This window comes from Anomaloglossus baeobatrachus, unplaced genomic scaffold, assembly GCF_048569485.1.
Source record: "Anomaloglossus baeobatrachus isolate aAnoBae1 unplaced genomic scaffold, aAnoBae1.hap1 Scaffold_2936, whole genome shotgun sequence".
In the NCBI taxonomy this organism is placed as follows: domain Eukaryota; kingdom Metazoa; phylum Chordata; class Amphibia; order Anura; family Aromobatidae; genus Anomaloglossus; species Anomaloglossus baeobatrachus.
In genome coordinates, this window is record NW_027442381.1 from 41,524 (window position 1) to 62,130 (window position 20,607).

The window sequence follows — 20,607 nt, forward strand, 5'->3', positions numbered from 1 at the left end:
CAAGCCAACCCTTGAAAAGGCTGCTTTGCAGAGCCAAAACAAGAAGAATGGTGCGTTTTGCAGCCGCCGCCCACTGCAATGAATCTGAATAACTCCTCCTTTAGGGCGCAAGCAACTCCCCTCCCCCTTGCAGTCTTTCCAATTCACGATACAAAAAGACGGACAGGACAGGTTGCCTGACTTTCCGTCACTGCCACCCTTTGCCATCCTTACCCGTAGAAAGCCCTTTCATCATCCCCAAACCCTAATCTTTTCCCTTTCCTTCCCAGCCCCCAAACCCTGCCCTCTGTACCTTTCTCACCACCCGCTTCCCTTCTCCTGTCATCCCCCTACCACCCGGGAAAAAAAGAGATTGCCCCCTCCTTCCACTAGCCCACCCTCCCACCCAAAGAACAACTTCTTCTGCGCAGCTTGTTTTCTAGGCAGCAGCGCTATTGTGATGTCATCGGGGGGCATTGTGACAAGCCGCCAGTGTTCCGTCTCTTCATGTTGTGCACAGTTCAAACGGAAAATACATCAACAGGCAGACTACAGAAAAGCTTACTATCAAAGGTTAGAGGGGGGCTTTCTCAGAGGGCTTTTTACAGTTTTTCTATTCCCAATTAGCCGTTTAAGTGTACTTATTGAAAGTAGTAATTCTTTCATAGGCCGCCCTTTCTTAGTATTTGACGTTCCTTATATTGCGGTATGAGGCTTCGCAGTAGGTTGCAAACATTCATCACCCATGACTGTCCCCAATTGAGCTCAGAAGCTCAATGTCTATCATGACCTCTCTTTTAGAATGTCCAAGAGCAAGCAAACTATTCCTCCAGGAGAGGGCGCCAACAGACTACTAAAGAGATCATCATTACTCAAAGAAAACCCCAAAAACCAATGCATGATAGGAATAAACAGGTAACTTTCTTTGGAGTGGAAGCGGAGAGATCGCACCAGATGCCAATTCTAGATGTTATCACACCTGTGGTCACTGCAGCAGCAGGTGAATCCACTTTGTCCAAAAGGGATCTATTCCATTCAATTGCAAATGATCTAGATAAGACAGAGAACTGCAGCACGGGGACATAGCCGAGTTGGTCAGGTTGAGTGGTGATGAGTTTGCTATTTGGATGAATAAAGAAAGTCAAAAGTGTGAAAGATAAAAAACAAAAGGAGGAAGTGTGAAAAGTGAATGGGCCAAATTGAGGTGCATATGAAGACGTATGCTTTCTTCCAATTCATTAAATCGGGCTAATATGAATCAGGTGAATTGAGTTCTGCTTTTGGAAACTGGGTTAAGAAGGGGTGCACCGTTCCTGGAGGTACTGCAATACCAGGTCAATGCGTGGAGTGGACAGAGCAAGCTCTTTTTCCATCTCCCTGTTCTAAAAATCCATTTAATATATGGTCCCCAGATAGGGGACGTATCAGATATTAAACTGATAAGAACAGATACTACACTTGATCTTAGCCAAAAGGCCGAGAAGCGATAACCAGAATTGGTTTGGGCCTCGAGTGGCACCCTGGCCTATGCCGGACACATCTTAGGGAGAGAGAGCGAGAGGGAGACAAACCCACGCCTACACAAGACATTTTGTCACCCAAGCCAACCCTTGAAAAGGCTGCTTTGCAGAGCCAAAACAAGAAGAATGGTGCGTTTTGCAGCCGCCGCCCACTGCAATGAATCTGAATAACTCCTCCTTTAGGGCGCAAGCAACTCCCCTCCCCCTTGCAGTCTTTCCAATTCACGATACAAAAAGACGGACAGGACAGGTTGCCTGACTTTCCGTCACTGCCACCCTTTGCCATCCTTACCCGTAGAAAGCCCTTTCATCATCCCCAAACCCTAATCTTTTCCCTTTCCTTCCCAGCCCCCAAACCCTGCCCTCTGTACCTTTCTCACCACCCGCTTCCCTTCTCCTGTCATCCCCCTACCACCCGGGAAAAAAAGAGATTGCCCCCTCCTTCCACTAGCCCACCCTCCCACCCAAAGAACAACTTCTTCTGCGCAGCTTGTTTTCTAGGCAGCAGCGCTATTGTGATGTCATCGGGGGGCATTGTGACAAGCCGCCAGTGTTCCGTCTCTTCATGTTGTGCACAGTTCAAACGGAAAATACATCAACAGGCAGACTACAGAAAAGCTTACTATCAAAGGTTAGAGGGGGGCTTTCTCAGAGGGCTTTTTACAGTTTTTCTATTCCCAATTAGCCGTTTAAGTGTACTTATTGAAAGTAGTAATTCTTTCATAGGCCGCCCTTTCTTAGTATTTGACGTTCCTTATATTGCGGTATGAGGCTTCGCAGTAGGTTGCAAACATTCATCACCCATGACTGTCCCCAATTGAGCTCAGAAGCTCAATGTCTATCATGACCTCTCTTTTAGAATGTCCAAGAGCAAGCAAACTATTCCTCCAGGAGAGGGCGCCAACAGACTACTAAAGAGATCATCATTACTCAAAGAAAACCCCAAAAACCAATGCATGATAGGAATAAACAGGTAACTTTCTTTGGAGTGGAAGCGGAGAGATCGCACCAGATGCCAATTCTAGATGTTATCACACCTGTGGTCACTGCAGCAGCAGGTGAATCCACTTTGTCCAAAAGGGATCTATTCCATTCAATTGCAAATGATCTAGATAAGACAGAGAACTGCAGCACGGGGACATAGCCGAGTTGGTCAGGTTGAGTGGTGATGAGTTTGCTATTTGGATGAATAAAGAAAGTCAAAAGTGTGAAAGATAAAAAACAAAAGGAGGAAGTGTGAAAAGTGAATGGGCCAAATTGAGGTGCATATGAAGACGTATGCTTTCTTCCAATTCATTAAATCGGGCTAATATGAATCAGGTGAATTGAGTTCTGCTTTTGGAAACTGGGTTAAGAAGGGGTGCACCGTTCCTGGAGGTACTGCAATACCAGGTCAATGCGTGGAGTGGACAGAGCAAGCTCTTTTTCCATCTCCCTGTTCTAAAAATCCATTTAATATATGGTCCCCAGATAGGGGACGTATCAGATATTAAACTGATAAGAACAGATACTACACTTGATCTTAGCCAAAAGGCCGAGAAGCGATAACCAGAATTGGTTTGGGCCTCGAGTGGCACCCTGGCCTATGCCGGACACATCTTAGGGAGAGAGAGCGAGAGGGAGACAAACCCACGCCTACACAAGACATTTTGTCACCCAAGCCAACCCTTGAAAAGGCTGCTTTGCAGAGCCAAAACAAGAAGAATGGTGCGTTTTGCAGCCGCCGCCCACTGCAATGAATCTGAATAACTCCTCCTTTAGGGCGCAAGCAACTCCCCTCCCCCTTGCAGTCTTTCCAATTCACGATACAAAAAGACGGACAGGACAGGTTGCCTGACTTTCCGTCACTGCCACCCTTTGCCATCCTTACCCGTAGAAAGCCCTTTCATCATCCCCAAACCCTAATCTTTTCCCTTTCCTTCCCAGCCCCCAAACCCTGCCCTCTGTACCTTTCTCACCACCCGCTTCCCTTCTCCTGTCATCCCCCTACCACCCGGGAAAAAAAGAGATTGCCCCCTCCTTCCACTAGCCCACCCTCCCACCCAAAGAACAACTTCTTCTGCGCAGCTTGTTTTCTAGGCAGCAGCGCTATTGTGATGTCATCGGGGGGCATTGTGACAAGCCGCCAGTGTTCCGTCTCTTCATGTTGTGCACAGTTCAAACGGAAAATACATCAACAGGCAGACTACAGAAAAGCTTACTATCAAAGGTTAGAGGGGGGCTTTCTCAGAGGGCTTTTTACAGTTTTTCTATTCCCAATTAGCCGTTTAAGTGTACTTATTGAAAGTAGTAATTCTTTCATAGGCCGCCCTTTCTTAGTATTTGACGTTCCTTATATTGCGGTATGAGGCTTCGCAGTAGGTTGCAAACATTCATCACCCATGACTGTCCCCAATTGAGCTCAGAAGCTCAATGTCTATCATGACCTCTCTTTTAGAATGTCCAAGAGCAAGCAAACTATTCCTCCAGGAGAGGGCGCCAACAGACTACTAAAGAGATCATCATTACTCAAAGAAAACCCCAAAAACCAATGCATGATAGGAATAAACAGGTAACTTTCTTTGGAGTGGAAGCGGAGAGATCGCACCAGATGCCAATTCTAGATGTTATCACACCTGTGGTCACTGCAGCAGCAGGTGAATCCACTTTGTCCAAAAGGGATCTATTCCATTCAATTGCAAATGATCTAGATAAGACAGAGAACTGCAGCACGGGGACATAGCCGAGTTGGTCAGGTTGAGTGGTGATGAGTTTGCTATTTGGATGAATAAAGAAAGTCAAAAGTGTGAAAGATAAAAAACAAAAGGAGGAAGTGTGAAAAGTGAATGGGCCAAATTGAGGTGCATATGAAGACGTATGCTTTCTTCCAATTCATTAAATCGGGCTAATATGAATCAGGTGAATTGAGTTCTGCTTTTGGAAACTGGGTTAAGAAGGGGTGCACCGTTCCTGGAGGTACTGCAATACCAGGTCAATGCGTGGAGTGGACAGAGCAAGCTCTTTTTCCATCTCCCTGTTCTAAAAATCCATTTAATATATGGTCCCCAGATAGGGGACGTATCAGATATTAAACTGATAAGAACAGATACTACACTTGATCTTAGCCAAAAGGCCGAGAAGCGATAACCAGAATTGGTTTGGGCCTCGAGTGGCACCCTGGCCTATGCCGGACACATCTTAGGGAGAGAGAGCAAGAGGGAGACAAACCCACGCCTACACAAGACATTTTGTCACCCAAGCCAACCCTTGAAAAGGCTGCTTTGCAGAGCCAAAACAAGAAGAATGGTGCGTTTTGCAGCCGCCGCCCACTGCAATGAATCTGAATAACTCCTCCTTTAGGGCGCAAGCAACTCCCCTCCCCCTTGCAGTCTTTCCAATTCACGATACAAAAAGACGGACAGGACAGGTTGCCTGACTTTCCGTCACTGCCACCCTTTGCCATCCTTACCCGTAGAAAGCCCTTTCATCATCCCCAAACCCTAATCTTTTCCCTTTCCTTCCCAGCCCCCAAACCCTGCCCTCTGTACCTTTCTCACCACCCGCTTCCCTTCTCCTGTCATCCCCCTACCACCCGGGAAAAAAAGAGATTGCCCCCTCCTTCCACTAGCCCACCCTCCCACCCAAAGAACAACTTCTTCTGCGCAGCTTGTTTTCTAGGCAGCAGCGCTATTGTGATGTCATCGGGGGGCATTGTGACAAGCCGCCAGTGTTCCGTCTCTTCATGTTGTGCACAGTTCAAACGGAAAATACATCAACAGGCAGACTACAGAAAAGCTTACTATCAAAGGTTAGAGGGGGGCTTTCTCAGAGGGCTTTTTACAGTTTTTCTATTCCCAATTAGCCGTTTAAGTGTACTTATTGAAAGTAGTAATTCTTTCATAGGCCGCCCTTTCTTAGTATTTGACGTTCCTTATATTGCGGTATGAGGCTTCGCAGTAGGTTGCAAACATTCATCACCCATGACTGTCCCCAATTGAGCTCAGAAGCTCAATGTCTATCATGACCTCTCTTTTAGAATGTCCAAGAGCAAGCAAACTATTCCTCCAGGAGAGGGCGCCAACAGACTACTAAAGAGATCATCATTACTCAAAGAAAACCCCAAAAACCAATGCATGATAGGAATAAACAGGTAACTTTCTTTGGAGTGGAAGCGGAGAGATCGCACCAGATGCCAATTCTAGATGTTATCACACCTGTGGTCACTGCAGCAGCAGGTGAATCCACTTTGTCCAAAAGGGATCTATTCCATTCAATTGCAAATGATCTAGATAAGACAGAGAACTGCAGCACGGGGACATAGCCGAGTTGGTCAGGTTGAGTGGTGATGAGTTTGCTATTTGGATGAATAAAGAAAGTCAAAAGTGTGAAAGATAAAAAACAAAAGGAGGAAGTGTGAAAAGTGAATGGGCCAAATTGAGGTGCATATGAAGACGTATGCTTTCTTCCAATTCATTAAATCGGGCTAATATGAATCAGGTGAATTGAGTTCTGCTTTTGGAAACTGGGTTAAGAAGGGGTGCACCGTTCCTGGAGGTACTGCAATACCAGGTCAATGCGTGGAGTGGACAGAGCAAGCTCTTTTTCCATCTCCCTGTTCTAAAAATCCATTTAATATATGGTCCCCAGATAGGGGACGTATCAGATATTAAACTGATAAGAACAGATACTACACTTGATCTTAGCCAAAAGGCCGAGAAGCGATAACCAGAATTGGTTTGGGCCTCGAGTGGCACCCTGGCCTATGCCGGACACATCTTAGGGAGAGAGAGCGAGAGGGAGACAAACCCACGCCTACACAAGACATTTTGTCACCCAAGCCAACCCTTGAAAAGGCTGCTTTGCAGAGCCAAAACAAGAAGAATGGTGCGTTTTGCAGCCGCCGCCCACTGCAATGAATCTGAATAACTCCTCCTTTAGGGCGCAAGCAACTCCCCTCCCCCTTGCAGTCTTTCCAATTCACGATACAAAAAGACGGACAGGACAGGTTGCCTGACTTTCCGTCACTGCCACCCTTTGCCATCCTTACCCGTAGAAAGCCCTTTCATCATCCCCAAACCCTAATCTTTTCCCTTTCCTTCCCAGCCCCCAAACCCTGCCCTCTGTACCTTTCTCACCACCCGCTTCCCTTCTCCTGTCATCCCCCTACCACCCGGGAAAAAAAGAGATTGCCCCCTCCTTCCACTAGCCCACCCTCCCACCCAAAGAACAACTTCTTCTGCGCAGCTTGTTTTCTAGGCAGCAGCGCTATTGTGATGTCATCGGGGGGCATTGTGACAAGCCGCCAGTGTTCCGTCTCTTCATGTTGTGCACAGTTCAAACGGAAAATACATCAACAGGCAGACTACAGAAAAGCTTACTATCAAAGGTTAGAGGGGGGCTTTCTCAGAGGGCTTTTTACAGTTTTTCTATTCCCAATTAGCCGTTTAAGTGTACTTATTGAAAGTAGTAATTCTTTCATAGGCCGCCCTTTCTTAGTATTTGACGTTCCTTATATTGCGGTATGAGGCTTCGCAGTAGGTTGCAAACATTCATCACCCATGACTGTCCCCAATTGAGCTCAGAAGCTCAATGTCTATCATGACCTCTCTTTTAGAATGTCCAAGAGCAAGCAAACTATTCCTCCAGGAGAGGGCGCCAACAGACTACTAAAGAGATCATCATTACTCAAAGAAAACCCCAAAAACCAATGCATGATAGGAATAAACAGGTAACTTTCTTTGGAGTGGAAGCGGAGAGATCGCACCAGATGCCAATTCTAGATGTTATCACACCTGTGGTCACTGCAGCAGCAGGTGAATCCACTTTGTCCAAAAGGGATCTATTCCATTCAATTGCAAATGATCTAGATAAGACAGAGAACTGCAGCACGGGGACATAGCCGAGTTGGTCAGGTTGAGTGGTGATGAGTTTGCTATTTGGATGAATAAAGAAAGTCAAAAGTGTGAAAGATAAAAAACAAAAGGAGGAAGTGTGAAAAGTGAATGGGCCAAATTGAGGTGCATATGAAGACGTATGCTTTCTTCCAATTCATTAAATCGGGCTAATATGAATCAGGTGAATTGAGTTCTGCTTTTGGAAACTGGGTTAAGAAGGGGTGCACCGTTCCTGGAGGTACTGCAATACCAGGTCAATGCGTGGAGTGGACAGAGCAAGCTCTTTTTCCATCTCCCTGTTCTAAAAATCCATTTAATATATGGTCCCCAGATAGGGGACGTATCAGATATTAAACTGATAAGAACAGATACTACACTTGATCTTAGCCAAAAGGCCGAGAAGCGATAACCAGAATTGGTTTGGGCCTCGAGTGGCACCCTGGCCTATGCCGGACACATCTTAGGGAGAGAGAGCGAGAGGGAGACAAACCCACGCCTACACAAGACATTTTGTCACCCAAGCCAACCCTTGAAAAGGCTGCTTTGCAGAGCCAAAACAAGAAGAATGGTGCGTTTTGCAGCCGCCGCCCACTGCAATGAATCTGAATAACTCCTCCTTTAGGGCGCAAGCAACTCCCCTCCCCCTTGCAGTCTTTCCAATTCACGATACAAAAAGACGGACAGGACAGGTTGCCTGACTTTCCGTCACTGCCACCCTTTGCCATCCTTACCCGTAGAAAGCCCTTTCATCATCCCCAAACCCTAATCTTTTCCCTTTCCTTCCCAGCCCCCAAACCCTGCCCTCTGTACCTTTCTCACCACCCGCTTCCCTTCTCCTGTCATCCCCCTACCACCCGGGAAAAAAAGAGATTGCCCCCTCCTTCCACTAGCCCACCCTCCCACCCAAAGAACAACTTCTTCTGCGCAGCTTGTTTTCTAGGCAGCAGCGCTATTGTGATGTCATCGGGGGGCATTGTGACAAGCCGCCAGTGTTCCGTCTCTTCATGTTGTGCACAGTTCAAACGGAAAATACATCAACAGGCAGACTACAGAAAAGCTTACTATCAAAGGTTAGAGGGGGGCTTTCTCAGAGGGCTTTTTACAGTTTTTCTATTCCCAATTAGCCGTTTAAGTGTACTTATTGAAAGTAGTAATTCTTTCATAGGCCGCCCTTTCTTAGTATTTGACGTTCCTTATATTGCGGTATGAGGCTTCGCAGTAGGTTGCAAACATTCATCACCCATGACTGTCCCCAATTGAGCTCAGAAGCTCAATGTCTATCATGACCTCTCTTTTAGAATGTCCAAGAGCAAGCAAACTATTCCTCCAGGAGAGGGCGCCAACAGACTACTAAAGAGATCATCATTACTCAAAGAAAACCCCAAAAACCAATGCATGATAGGAATAAACAGGTAACTTTCTTTGGAGTGGAAGCGGAGAGATCGCACCAGATGCCAATTCTAGATGTTATCACACCTGTGGTCACTGCAGCAGCAGGTGAATCCACTTTGTCCAAAAGGGATCTATTCCATTCAATTGCAAATGATCTAGATAAGACAGAGAACTGCAGCACGGGGACATAGCCGAGTTGGTCAGGTTGAGTGGTGATGAGTTTGCTATTTGGATGAATAAAGAAAGTCAAAAGTGTGAAAGATAAAAAACAAAAGGAGGAAGTGTGAAAAGTGAATGGGCCAAATTGAGGTGCATATGAAGACGTATGCTTTCTTCCAATTCATTAAATCGGGCTAATATGAATCAGGTGAATTGAGTTCTGCTTTTGGAAACTGGGTTAAGAAGGGGTGCACCGTTCCTGGAGGTACTGCAATACCAGGTCAATGCGTGGAGTGGACAGAGCAAGCTCTTTTTCCATCTCCCTGTTCTAAAAATCCATTTAATATATGGTCCCCAGATAGGGGACGTATCAGATATTAAACTGATAAGAACAGATACTACACTTGATCTTAGCCAAAAGGCCGAGAAGCGATAACCAGAATTGGTTTGGGCCTCGAGTGGCACCCTGGCCTATGCCGGACACATCTTAGGGAGAGAGAGCGAGAGGGAGACAAACCCACGCCTACACAAGACATTTTGTCACCCAAGCCAACCCTTGAAAAGGCTGCTTTGCAGAGCCAAAACAAGAAGAATGGTGCGTTTTGCAGCCGCCGCCCACTGCAATGAATCTGAATAACTCCTCCTTTAGGGCGCAAGCAACTCCCCTCCCCCTTGCAGTCTTTCCAATTCACGATACAAAAAGACGGACAGGACAGGTTGCCTGACTTTCCGTCACTGCCACCCTTTGCCATCCTTACCCGTAGAAAGCCCTTTCATCATCCCCAAACCCTAATCTTTTCCCTTTCCTTCCCAGCCCCCAAACCCTGCCCTCTGTACCTTTCTCACCACCCGCTTCCCTTCTCCTGTCATCCCCCTACCACCCGGGAAAAAAAGAGATTGCCCCCTCCTTCCACTAGCCCACCCTCCCACCCAAAGAACAACTTCTTCTGCGCAGCTTGTTTTCTAGGCAGCAGCGCTATTGTGATGTCATCGGGGGGCATTGTGACAAGCCGCCAGTGTTCCGTCTCTTCATGTTGTGCACAGTTCAAACGGAAAATACATCAACAGGCAGACTACAGAAAAGCTTACTATCAAAGGTTAGAGGGGGGCTTTCTCAGAGGGCTTTTTACAGTTTTTCTATTCCCAATTAGCCGTTTAAGTGTACTTATTGAAAGTAGTAATTCTTTCATAGGCCGCCCTTTCTTAGTATTTGACGTTCCTTATATTGCGGTATGAGGCTTCGCAGTAGGTTGCAAACATTCATCACCCATGACTGTCCCCAATTGAGCTCAGAAGCTCAATGTCTATCATGACCTCTCTTTTAGAATGTCCAAGAGCAAGCAAACTATTCCTCCAGGAGAGGGCGCCAACAGACTACTAAAGAGATCATCATTACTCAAAGAAAACCCCAAAAACCAATGCATGATAGGAATAAACAGGTAACTTTCTTTGGAGTGGAAGCGGAGAGATCGCACCAGATGCCAATTCTAGATGTTATCACACCTGTGGTCACTGCAGCAGCAGGTGAATCCACTTTGTCCAAAAGGGATCTATTCCATTCAATTGCAAATGATCTAGATAAGACAGAGAACTGCAGCACGGGGACATAGCCGAGTTGGTCAGGTTGAGTGGTGATGAGTTTGCTATTTGGATGAATAAAGAAAGTCAAAAGTGTGAAAGATAAAAAACAAAAGGAGGAAGTGTGAAAAGTGAATGGGCCAAATTGAGGTGCATATGAAGACGTATGCTTTCTTCCAATTCATTAAATCGGGCTAATATGAATCAGGTGAATTGAGTTCTGCTTTTGGAAACTGGGTTAAGAAGGGGTGCACCGTTCCTGGAGGTACTGCAATACCAGGTCAATGCGTGGAGTGGACAGAGCAAGCTCTTTTTCCATCTCCCTGTTCTAAAAATCCATTTAATATATGGTCCCCAGATAGGGGACGTATCAGATATTAAACTGATAAGAACAGATACTACACTTGATCTTAGCCAAAAGGCCGAGAAGCGATAACCAGAATTGGTTTGGGCCTCGAGTGGCACCCTGGCCTATGCCGGACACATCTTAGGGAGAGAGAGCGAGAGGGAGACAAACCCACGCCTACACAAGACATTTTGTCACCCAAGCCAACCCTTGAAAAGGCTGCTTTGCAGAGCCAAAACAAGAAGAATGGTGCGTTTTGCAGCCGCCGCCCACTGCAATGAATCTGAATAACTCCTCCTTTAGGGCGCAAGCAACTCCCCTCCCCCTTGCAGTCTTTCCAATTCACGATACAAAAAGACGGACAGGACAGGTTGCCTGACTTTCCGTCACTGCCACCCTTTGCCATCCTTACCCGTAGAAAGCCCTTTCATCATCCCCAAACCCTAATCTTTTCCCTTTCCTTCCCAGCCCCCAAACCCTGCCCTCTGTACCTTTCTCACCACCCGCTTCCCTTCTCCTGTCATCCCCCTACCACCCGGGAAAAAAAGAGATTGCCCCCTCCTTCCACTAGCCCACCCTCCCACCCAAAGAACAACTTCTTCTGCGCAGCTTGTTTTCTAGGCAGCAGCGCTATTGTGATGTCATCGGGGGGCATTGTGACAAGCCGCCAGTGTTCCGTCTCTTCATGTTGTGCACAGTTCAAACGGAAAATACATCAACAGGCAGACTACAGAAAAGCTTACTATCAAAGGTTAGAGGGGGGCTTTCTCAGAGGGCTTTTTACAGTTTTTCTATTCCCAATTAGCCGTTTAAGTGTACTTATTGAAAGTAGTAATTCTTTCATAGGCCGCCCTTTCTTAGTATTTGACGTTCCTTATATTGCGGTATGAGGCTTCGCAGTAGGTTGCAAACATTCATCACCCATGACTGTCCCCAATTGAGCTCAGAAGCTCAATGTCTATCATGACCTCTCTTTTAGAATGTCCAAGAGCAAGCAAACTATTCCTCCAGGAGAGGGCGCCAACAGACTACTAAAGAGATCATCATTACTCAAAGAAAACCCCAAAAACCAATGCATGATAGGAATAAACAGGTAACTTTCTTTGGAGTGGAAGCGGAGAGATCGCACCAGATGCCAATTCTAGATGTTATCACACCTGTGGTCACTGCAGCAGCAGGTGAATCCACTTTGTCCAAAAGGGATCTATTCCATTCAATTGCAAATGATCTAGATAAGACAGAGAACTGCAGCACGGGGACATAGCCGAGTTGGTCAGGTTGAGTGGTGATGAGTTTGCTATTTGGATGAATAAAGAAAGTCAAAAGTGTGAAAGATAAAAAACAAAAGGAGGAAGTGTGAAAAGTGAATGGGCCAAATTGAGGTGCATATGAAGACGTATGCTTTCTTCCAATTCATTAAATCGGGCTAATATGAATCAGGTGAATTGAGTTCTGCTTTTGGAAACTGGGTTAAGAAGGGGTGCACCGTTCCTGGAGGTACTGCAATACCAGGTCAATGCGTGGAGTGGACAGAGCAAGCTCTTTTTCCATCTCCCTGTTCTAAAAATCCATTTAATATATGGTCCCCAGATAGGGGACGTATCAGATATTAAACTGATAAGAACAGATACTACACTTGATCTTAGCCAAAAGGCCGAGAAGCGATAACCAGAATTGGTTTGGGCCTCGAGTGGCACCCTGGCCTATGCCGGACACATCTTAGGGAGAGAGAGCGAGAGGGAGACAAACCCACGCCTACACAAGACATTTTGTCACCCAAGCCAACCCTTGAAAAGGCTGCTTTGCAGAGCCAAAACAAGAAGAATGGTGCGTTTTGCAGCCGCCGCCCACTGCAATGAATCTGAATAACTCCTCCTTTAGGGCGCAAGCAACTCCCCTCCCCCTTGCAGTCTTTCCAATTCACGATACAAAAAGACGGACAGGACAGGTTGCCTGACTTTCCGTCACTGCCACCCTTTGCCATCCTTACCCGTAGAAAGCCCTTTCATCATCCCCAAACCCTAATCTTTTCCCTTTCCTTCCCAGCCCCCAAACCCTGCCCTCTGTACCTTTCTCACCACCCGCTTCCCTTCTCCTGTCATCCCCCTACCACCCGGGAAAAAAAGAGATTGCCCCCTCCTTCCACTAGCCCACCCTCCCACCCAAAGAACAACTTCTTCTGCGCAGCTTGTTTTCTAGGCAGCAGCGCTATTGTGATGTCATCGGGGGGCATTGTGACAAGCCGCCAGTGTTCCGTCTCTTCATGTTGTGCACAGTTCAAACGGAAAATACATCAACAGGCAGACTACAGAAAAGCTTACTATCAAAGGTTAGAGGGGGGCTTTCTCAGAGGGCTTTTTACAGTTTTTCTATTCCCAATTAGCCGTTTAAGTGTACTTATTGAAAGTAGTAATTCTTTCATAGGCCGCCCTTTCTTAGTATTTGACGTTCCTTATATTGCGGTATGAGGCTTCGCAGTAGGTTGCAAACATTCATCACCCATGACTGTCCCCAATTGAGCTCAGAAGCTCAATGTCTATCATGACCTCTCTTTTAGAATGTCCAAGAGCAAGCAAACTATTCCTCCAGGAGAGGGCGCCAACAGACTACTAAAGAGATCATCATTACTCAAAGAAAACCCCAAAAACCAATGCATGATAGGAATAAACAGGTAACTTTCTTTGGAGTGGAAGCGGAGAGATCGCACCAGATGCCAATTCTAGATGTTATCACACCTGTGGTCACTGCAGCAGCAGGTGAATCCACTTTGTCCAAAAGGGATCTATTCCATTCAATTGCAAATGATCTAGATAAGACAGAGAACTGCAGCACGGGGACATAGCCGAGTTGGTCAGGTTGAGTGGTGATGAGTTTGCTATTTGGATGAATAAAGAAAGTCAAAAGTGTGAAAGATAAAAAACAAAAGGAGGAAGTGTGAAAAGTGAATGGGCCAAATTGAGGTGCATATGAAGACGTATGCTTTCTTCCAATTCATTAAATCGGGCTAATATGAATCAGGTGAATTGAGTTCTGCTTTTGGAAACTGGGTTAAGAAGGGGTGCACCGTTCCTGGAGGTACTGCAATACCAGGTCAATGCGTGGAGTGGACAGAGCAAGCTCTTTTTCCATCTCCCTGTTCTAAAAATCCATTTAATATATGGTCCCCAGATAGGGGACGTATCAGATATTAAACTGATAAGAACAGATACTACACTTGATCTTAGCCAAAAGGCCGAGAAGCGATAACCAGAATTGGTTTGGGCCTCGAGTGGCACCCTGGCCTATGCCGGACACATCTTAGGGAGAGAGAGCGAGAGGGAGACAAACCCACGCCTACACAAGACATTTTGTCACCCAAGCCAACCCTTGAAAAGGCTGCTTTGCAGAGCCAAAACAAGAAGAATGGTGCGTTTTGCAGCCGCCGCCCACTGCAATGAATCTGAATAACTCCTCCTTTAGGGCGCAAGCAACTCCCCTCCCCCTTGCAGTCTTTCCAATTCACGATACAAAAAGACGGACAGGACAGGTTGCCTGACTTTCCGTCACTGCCACCCTTTGCCATCCTTACCCGTAGAAAGCCCTTTCATCATCCCCAAACCCTAATCTTTTCCCTTTCCTTCCCAGCCCCCAAACCCTGCCCTCTGTACCTTTCTCACCACCCGCTTCCCTTCTCCTGTCATCCCCCTACCACCCGGGAAAAAAAGAGATTGCCCCCTCCTTCCACTAGCCCACCCTCCCACCCAAAGAACAACTTCTTCTGCGCAGCTTGTTTTCTAGGCAGCAGCGCTATTGTGATGTCATCGGGGGGCATTGTGACAAGCCGCCAGTGTTCCGTCTCTTCATGTTGTGCACAGTTCAAACGGAAAATACATCAACAGGCAGACTACAGAAAAGCTTACTATCAAAGGTTAGAGGGGGGCTTTCTCAGAGGGCTTTTTACAGTTTTTCTATTCCCAATTAGCCGTTTAAGTGTACTTATTGAAAGTAGTAATTCTTTCATAGGCCGCCCTTTCTTAGTATTTGACGTTCCTTATATTGCGGTATGAGGCTTCGCAGTAGGTTGCAAACATTCATCACCCATGACTGTCCCCAATTGAGCTCAGAAGCTCAATGTCTATCATGACCTCTCTTTTAGAATGTCCAAGAGCAAGCAAACTATTCCTCCAGGAGAGGGCGCCAACAGACTACTAAAGAGATCATCATTACTCAAAGAAAACCCCAAAAACCAATGCATGATAGGAATAAACAGGTAACTTTCTTTGGAGTGGAAGCGGAGAGATCGCACCAGATGCCAATTCTAGATGTTATCACACCTGTGGTCACTGCAGCAGCAGGTGAATCCACTTTGTCCAAAAGGGATCTATTCCATTCAATTGCAAATGATCTAGATAAGACAGAGAACTGCAGCACGGGGACATAGCCGAGTTGGTCAGGTTGAGTGGTGATGAGTTTGCTATTTGGATGAATAAAGAAAGTCAAAAGTGTGAAAGATAAAAAACAAAAGGAGGAAGTGTGAAAAGTGAATGGGCCAAATTGAGGTGCATATGAAGACGTATGCTTTCTTCCAATTCATTAAATCGGGCTAATATGAATCAGGTGAATTGAGTTCTGCTTTTGGAAACTGGGTTAAGAAGGGGTGCACCGTTCCTGGAGGTACTGCAATACCAGGTCAATGCGTGGAGTGGACAGAGCAAGCTCTTTTTCCATCTCCCTGTTCTAAAAATCCATTTAATATATGGTCCCCAGATAGGGGACGTATCAGATATTAAACTGATAAGAACAGATACTACACTTGATCTTAGCCAAAAGGCCGAGAAGCGATAACCAGAATTGGTTTGGGCCTCGAGTGGCACCCTGGCCTATGCCGGACACATCTTAGGGAGAGAGAGCGAGAGGGAGACAAACCCACGCCTACACAAGACATTTTGTCACCCAAGCCAACCCTTGAAAAGGCTGCTTTGCAGAGCCAAAACAAGAAGAATGGTGCGTTTTGCAGCCGCCGCCCACTGCAATGAATCTGAATAACTCCTCCTTTAGGGCGCAAGCAACTCCCCTCCCCCTTGCAGTCTTTCCAATTCACGATACAAAAAGACGGACAGGACAGGTTGCCTGACTTTCCGTCACTGCCACCCTTTGCCATCCTTACCCGTAGAAAGCCCTTTCATCATCCCCAAACCCTAATCTTTTCCCTTTCCTTCCCAGCCCCCAAACCCTGCCCTCTGTACCTTTCTCACCACCCGCTTCCCTTCTCCTGTCATCCCCCTACCACCCGGGAAAAAAAGAGATTGCCCCCTCCTTCCACTAGCCCACCCTCCCACCCAAAGAACAACTTCTTCTGCGCAGCTTGTTTTCTAGGCAGCAGCGCTATTGTGATGTCATCGGGGGGCATTGTGACAAGCCGCCAGTGTTCCGTCTCTTCATGTTGTGCACAGTTCAAACGGAAAATACATCAACAGGCAGACTACAGAAAAGCTTACTATCAAAGGTTAGAGGGGGGCTTTCTCAGAGGGCTTTTTACAGTTTTTCTATTCCCAATTAGCCGTTTAAGTGTACTTATTGAAAGTAGTAATTCTTTCATAGGCCGCCCTTTCTTAGTATTTGACGTTCCTTATATTGCGGTATGAGGCTTCGCAGTAGGTTGCAAACATTCATCACCCATGACTGTCCCCAATTGAGCTCAGAAGCTCAATGTCTATCATGACCTCTCTTTTAGAATGTCCAAGAGCAAGCAAACTATTCCTCCAGGAGAGGGCGCCAACAGACTACTAAAGAGATCATCATTACTCAAAGAAAACCCCAAAAACCAATGCATGATAGGAATAAACAGGTAACTTTCTTTGGAGTGGAAGCGGAGAGATCGCACCAGATGCCAATTCTAGATGTTATCACACCTGTGGTCACTGCAGCAGCAGGTGAATCCACTTTGTCCAAAAGGGATCTATTCCATTCAATTGCAAATGATCTAGATAAGACAGAGAACTGCAGCACGGGGACATAGCCGAGTTGGTCAGGTTGAGTGGTGATGAGTTTGCTATTTGGATGAATAAAGAAAGTCAAAAGTGTGAAAGATAAAAAACAAAAGGAGGAAGTGTGAAAAGTGAATGGGCCAAATTGAGGTGCATATGAAGACGTATGCTTTCTTCCAATTCATTAAATCGGGCTAATATGAATCAGGTGAATTGAGTTCTGCTTTTGGAAACTGGGTTAAGAAGGGGTGCACCGTTCCTGGAGGTACTGCAATACCAGGTCAATGCGTGGAGTGGACAGAGCAAGCTCTTTTTCCATCTCCCTGTTCTAAAAATCCATTTAATATATGGTCCCCAGATAGGGGACGTATCAGATATTAAACTGATAAGAACAGATACTACACTTGATCTTAGCCAAAAGGCCGAGAAGCGATAACCAGAATTGGTTTGGGCCTCGAGTGGCACCCTGGCCTATGCCGGACACATCTTAGGGAGAGAGAGCGAGAGGGAGACAAACCCACGCCTACACAAGACATTTTGTCACCCAAGCCAACCCTTGAAAAGGCTGCTTTGCAGAGCCAAAACAAGAAGAATGGTGCGTTTTGCAGCCGCCGCCCACTGCAATGAATCTGAATAACTCCTCCTTTAGGGCGCAAGCAACTCCCCTCCCCCTTGCAGTCTTTCCAATTCACGATACAAAAAGACGGACAGGACAGGTTGCCTGACTTTCCGTCACTGCCACCCTTTGCCATCCTTACCCGTAGAAAGCCCTTTCATCATCCCCAAACCCTAATCTTTTCCCTTTCCTTCCCAGCCCCCAAACCCTGCCCTCTGTACCTTTCTCACCACCCGCTTCCCTTCTCCTGTCATCCCCCTACCACCCGGGAAAAAAAGAGATTGCCCCCTCCTTCCACTAGCCCACCCTCCCACCCAAAGAACAACTTCTTCTGCGCAGCTTGTTTTCTAGGCAGCAGCGCTATTGTGATGTCATCGGGGGGCATTGTGACAAGCCGCCAGTGTTCCGTCTCTTCATGTTGTGCACAGTTCAAACGGAAAATACATCAACAGGCAGACTACAGAAAAGCTTACTATCAAAGGTTAGAGGGGGGCTTTCTCAGAGGGCTTTTTACAGTTTTTCTATTCCCAATTAGCCGTTTAAGTGTACTTATTGAAAGTAGTAATTCTTTCATAGGCCGCCCTTTCTTAGTATTTGACGTTCCTTATATTGCGGTATGAGGCTTCGCAGTAGGTTGCAAACATTCATCACCCATGACTGTCCCCAATTGAGCTCAGAAGCTCAATGTCTATCATGACCTCTCTTTTAGAATGTCCAAGAGCAAGCAAACTATTCCTCCAGGAGAGGGCGCCAACAGACTACTAAAGAGATCATCATTACTCAAAGAAAACCCCAAAAACCAATGCATGATAGGAATAAACAGGTAACTTTCTTTGGAGTGGAAGCGGAGAGATCGCACCAGATGCCAATTCTAGATGTTATCACCACCTGTGGTCACTGCAGCAGCAGGTGAATCCACTTTGTCCAAAAGGGATCTATTCCATTCAATTGCAAATGATCTAGATAAGACAGAGAACTGCAGCACGGGGACATAGCCGAGTTGGTCAGGTTGAGTGGTGATGAGTTTGCTATTTGGATGAATAAAGAAAGTCAAAAGTGTGAAAGATAAAAAACAAAAGGAGGAAGTGTGAAAAGTGAATGGGCCAAATTGAGGTGCATATGAAGACGTATGCTTTCTTCCAATTCATTAAATCGGGCTAATATGAATCAGGTGAATTGAGTTCTGCTTTTGGAAACTGGGTTAAGAAGGGGTGCACCGTTCCTGGAGGTACTGCAATACCAGGTCAATGCGTGGAGTGGACAGAGCAAGCTCTTTTTCCATCTCCCTGTTCTAAAAATCCATTTAATATATGGTCCCCAGATAGGGGACGTATCAGATATTAAACTGATAAGAACAGATACTACACTTGATCTTAGCCAAAAGGCCGAGAAGCGATAACCAGAATTGGTTTGGGCCTCGAGTGGCACCCTGGCCTATGCCGGACACATCTTAGGGAGAGAGAGCGAGAGGGAGACAAACCCACGCCTACACAAGACATTTTGTCACCCAAGCCAACCCTTGAAAAGGCTGCTTTGCAGAGCCAAAACAAGAAGAATGGTGCGTTTTGCAGCCGCCGCCCACTGCAATGAATCTGAATAACTCCTCCTTTAGGGCGCAAGCAACTCCCCTCCCCCTTGCAGTCTTTCCAATTCACGATACAAAAAGACGGACAGGACAGGTTGCCTGACTTTCCGTCACTGCCACCCTTTGCCATCCTTACCCGTAGAAAGCCCTTTCATCATCCCCAAACCCTAATCTTTTCCCTTTCCTTCCCAGCCCCCAAACCCTGCCCTCTGTACCTTTCTCACCACCCGCTTCCCTTCTCCTGTCATCCCCCTACCACCCGGGAAAAAAAGAGATTGCCCCCTCCTTCCACTAGCCCACCCTCCCACCCAAAGAACAACTTCTTCTGCGCAGCTTGTTTTCTAGGCAGCAGCGCTATTGTGATGTCATCGGGGGGCATTGTGACAAGCCGCCAGTGTTCCGTCTCTTCATGTTGTGCACAGTTCAAACGGAAAATACATCAACAGGCAGACTACAGAAAAGCTTACTATCAAAGGTTAGAGGGGGGCTTTCTCAGAGGGCTTTTTACAGTTTTTCTATTCCCAATTAGCCGTTTAAGTGTACTTATTGAAAGTAGTAATTCTTTCATAGGCCGCCCTTTCTTAGTATTTGACGTTCCTTATATTGCGGTATGAGGCTTCGCAGTAGGTTGCAAACATTCATCACCCATGACTGTCCCCAATTGAGCTCAGAAGCTCAATGTCTATCATGACCTCTCTTTTAGAATGTCCAAGAGCAAGCAAACTATTCCTCCAGGAGAGGGCGCCAACAGACTACTAAAGAGATCATCATTACTCAAAGAAAACCCCAAAAACCAATGCATGATAGGAATAAACAGGTAACTTTCTTTGGAGTGGAAGCGGAGAGATCGCACCAGATGCCAATTCTAGATGTTATCACACCTGTGGTCACTGCAGCAGCAGGTGAATCCACTTTGTCCAAAAGGGATCTATTCCATTCAATTGCAAATGATCTAGATAAGACAGAGAACTGCAGCACGGGGACATAGCCGAGTTGGTCAGGTTGAGTGGTGATGAGTTTGCTATTTGGATGAATAAAGAAAGTCAAAAGTGTGAAAGATAAAAAACAAAAGGAGGAAGTGTGAAAAGTGAATGGGCCAAATTGAGGTGCATATGAAGACGTATGCTTTCTTCCAATTCATTAAATCGGGCTAATATGAATCAGGTGAATTGAGTTCTGCTTTTGGAAACTGGGTTAAGAAGGGGTGCACCGTTCCTGGAGGTACTGCAATACCAGGTCAATGCGTGGAGTGGACAGAGCAAGCTCTTTTTCCATCTCCCTGTTCTAAAAATCCATTTAATATATGGTCCCCAGATAGGGGACGTATCAGATATTAAACTGATAAGAACAGATACTACACTTGATCTTAGCCAAAAGGCCGAGAAGCGATAACCAGAATTGGTTTGGGCCTCGAGTGGCACCCTGGCCTATGCCGGACACATCTTAGGGAGAGAGAGCGAGAGGGAGACAAACCCACGCCTACACAAGACATTTTGTCACCCAAGCCAACCCTTGAAAAGGCTGCTTTGCAGAGCCAAAACAAGAAGAATGGTGCGTTTTGCAGCCGCCGCCCACTGCAATGAATCTGAATAA

The 20,607-nt window shown here is 46.3% G+C and overlaps 13 non-coding genes across 13 annotated transcripts; all 13 read right to left on the reverse strand.

Moving 5' to 3' along the window:
- Nucleotides 1–1,276: 1,276 nt before the first annotated feature.
- On the reverse strand, nt 1,277–1,467 carry LOC142267194 (U2 spliceosomal RNA). The gene has a single exon (XR_012733128.1). It is a non-coding gene; the product is annotated as a U2 spliceosomal RNA (small nuclear RNA).
- A 1,387-nt stretch (nt 1,468–2,854) lies between these two features.
- Nucleotides 2,855–3,045, reverse strand: LOC142267195 (U2 spliceosomal RNA). Its single transcript, XR_012733129.1, has one exon. It is a non-coding gene; the product is annotated as a U2 spliceosomal RNA (small nuclear RNA).
- Nucleotides 3,046–4,432: 1,387 nt separating this feature from the next.
- Nucleotides 4,433–4,623, reverse strand: LOC142267196 (U2 spliceosomal RNA). The gene has a single exon (XR_012733130.1). It is a non-coding gene; the product is annotated as a U2 spliceosomal RNA (small nuclear RNA).
- Nucleotides 4,624–6,010: 1,387 nt separating this feature from the next.
- LOC142267197 (U2 spliceosomal RNA) lies at nt 6,011–6,201 on the reverse strand. The gene has a single exon (XR_012733131.1). It is a non-coding gene; the product is annotated as a U2 spliceosomal RNA (small nuclear RNA).
- A 1,387-nt stretch (nt 6,202–7,588) lies between these two features.
- Nucleotides 7,589–7,779, reverse strand: LOC142267198 (U2 spliceosomal RNA). Its single transcript, XR_012733132.1, has one exon. It is a non-coding gene; the product is annotated as a U2 spliceosomal RNA (small nuclear RNA).
- Nucleotides 7,780–9,166: 1,387 nt separating this feature from the next.
- LOC142267200 (U2 spliceosomal RNA) lies at nt 9,167–9,357 on the reverse strand. The gene has a single exon (XR_012733133.1). It is a non-coding gene; the product is annotated as a U2 spliceosomal RNA (small nuclear RNA).
- A 1,387-nt stretch (nt 9,358–10,744) lies between these two features.
- LOC142267201 (U2 spliceosomal RNA) lies at nt 10,745–10,935 on the reverse strand. Its single transcript, XR_012733134.1, has one exon. It is a non-coding gene; the product is annotated as a U2 spliceosomal RNA (small nuclear RNA).
- Nucleotides 10,936–12,322: 1,387 nt separating this feature from the next.
- Nucleotides 12,323–12,513, reverse strand: LOC142267203 (U2 spliceosomal RNA). Its single transcript, XR_012733136.1, has one exon. It is a non-coding gene; the product is annotated as a U2 spliceosomal RNA (small nuclear RNA).
- Nucleotides 12,514–13,900: 1,387 nt separating this feature from the next.
- LOC142267204 (U2 spliceosomal RNA) lies at nt 13,901–14,091 on the reverse strand. Its single transcript, XR_012733137.1, has one exon. It is a non-coding gene; the product is annotated as a U2 spliceosomal RNA (small nuclear RNA).
- Nucleotides 14,092–15,478: 1,387 nt separating this feature from the next.
- Nucleotides 15,479–15,669, reverse strand: LOC142267205 (U2 spliceosomal RNA). Its single transcript, XR_012733138.1, has one exon. It is a non-coding gene; the product is annotated as a U2 spliceosomal RNA (small nuclear RNA).
- Nucleotides 15,670–17,056: 1,387 nt separating this feature from the next.
- Nucleotides 17,057–17,247, reverse strand: LOC142267206 (U2 spliceosomal RNA). Its single transcript, XR_012733139.1, has one exon. It is a non-coding gene; the product is annotated as a U2 spliceosomal RNA (small nuclear RNA).
- A 1,388-nt stretch (nt 17,248–18,635) lies between these two features.
- On the reverse strand, nt 18,636–18,826 carry LOC142267207 (U2 spliceosomal RNA). Its single transcript, XR_012733140.1, has one exon. It is a non-coding gene; the product is annotated as a U2 spliceosomal RNA (small nuclear RNA).
- A 1,387-nt stretch (nt 18,827–20,213) lies between these two features.
- On the reverse strand, nt 20,214–20,404 carry LOC142267208 (U2 spliceosomal RNA). Its single transcript, XR_012733141.1, has one exon. It is a non-coding gene; the product is annotated as a U2 spliceosomal RNA (small nuclear RNA).
- Nucleotides 20,405–20,607: the final 203 nt, after the last annotated feature.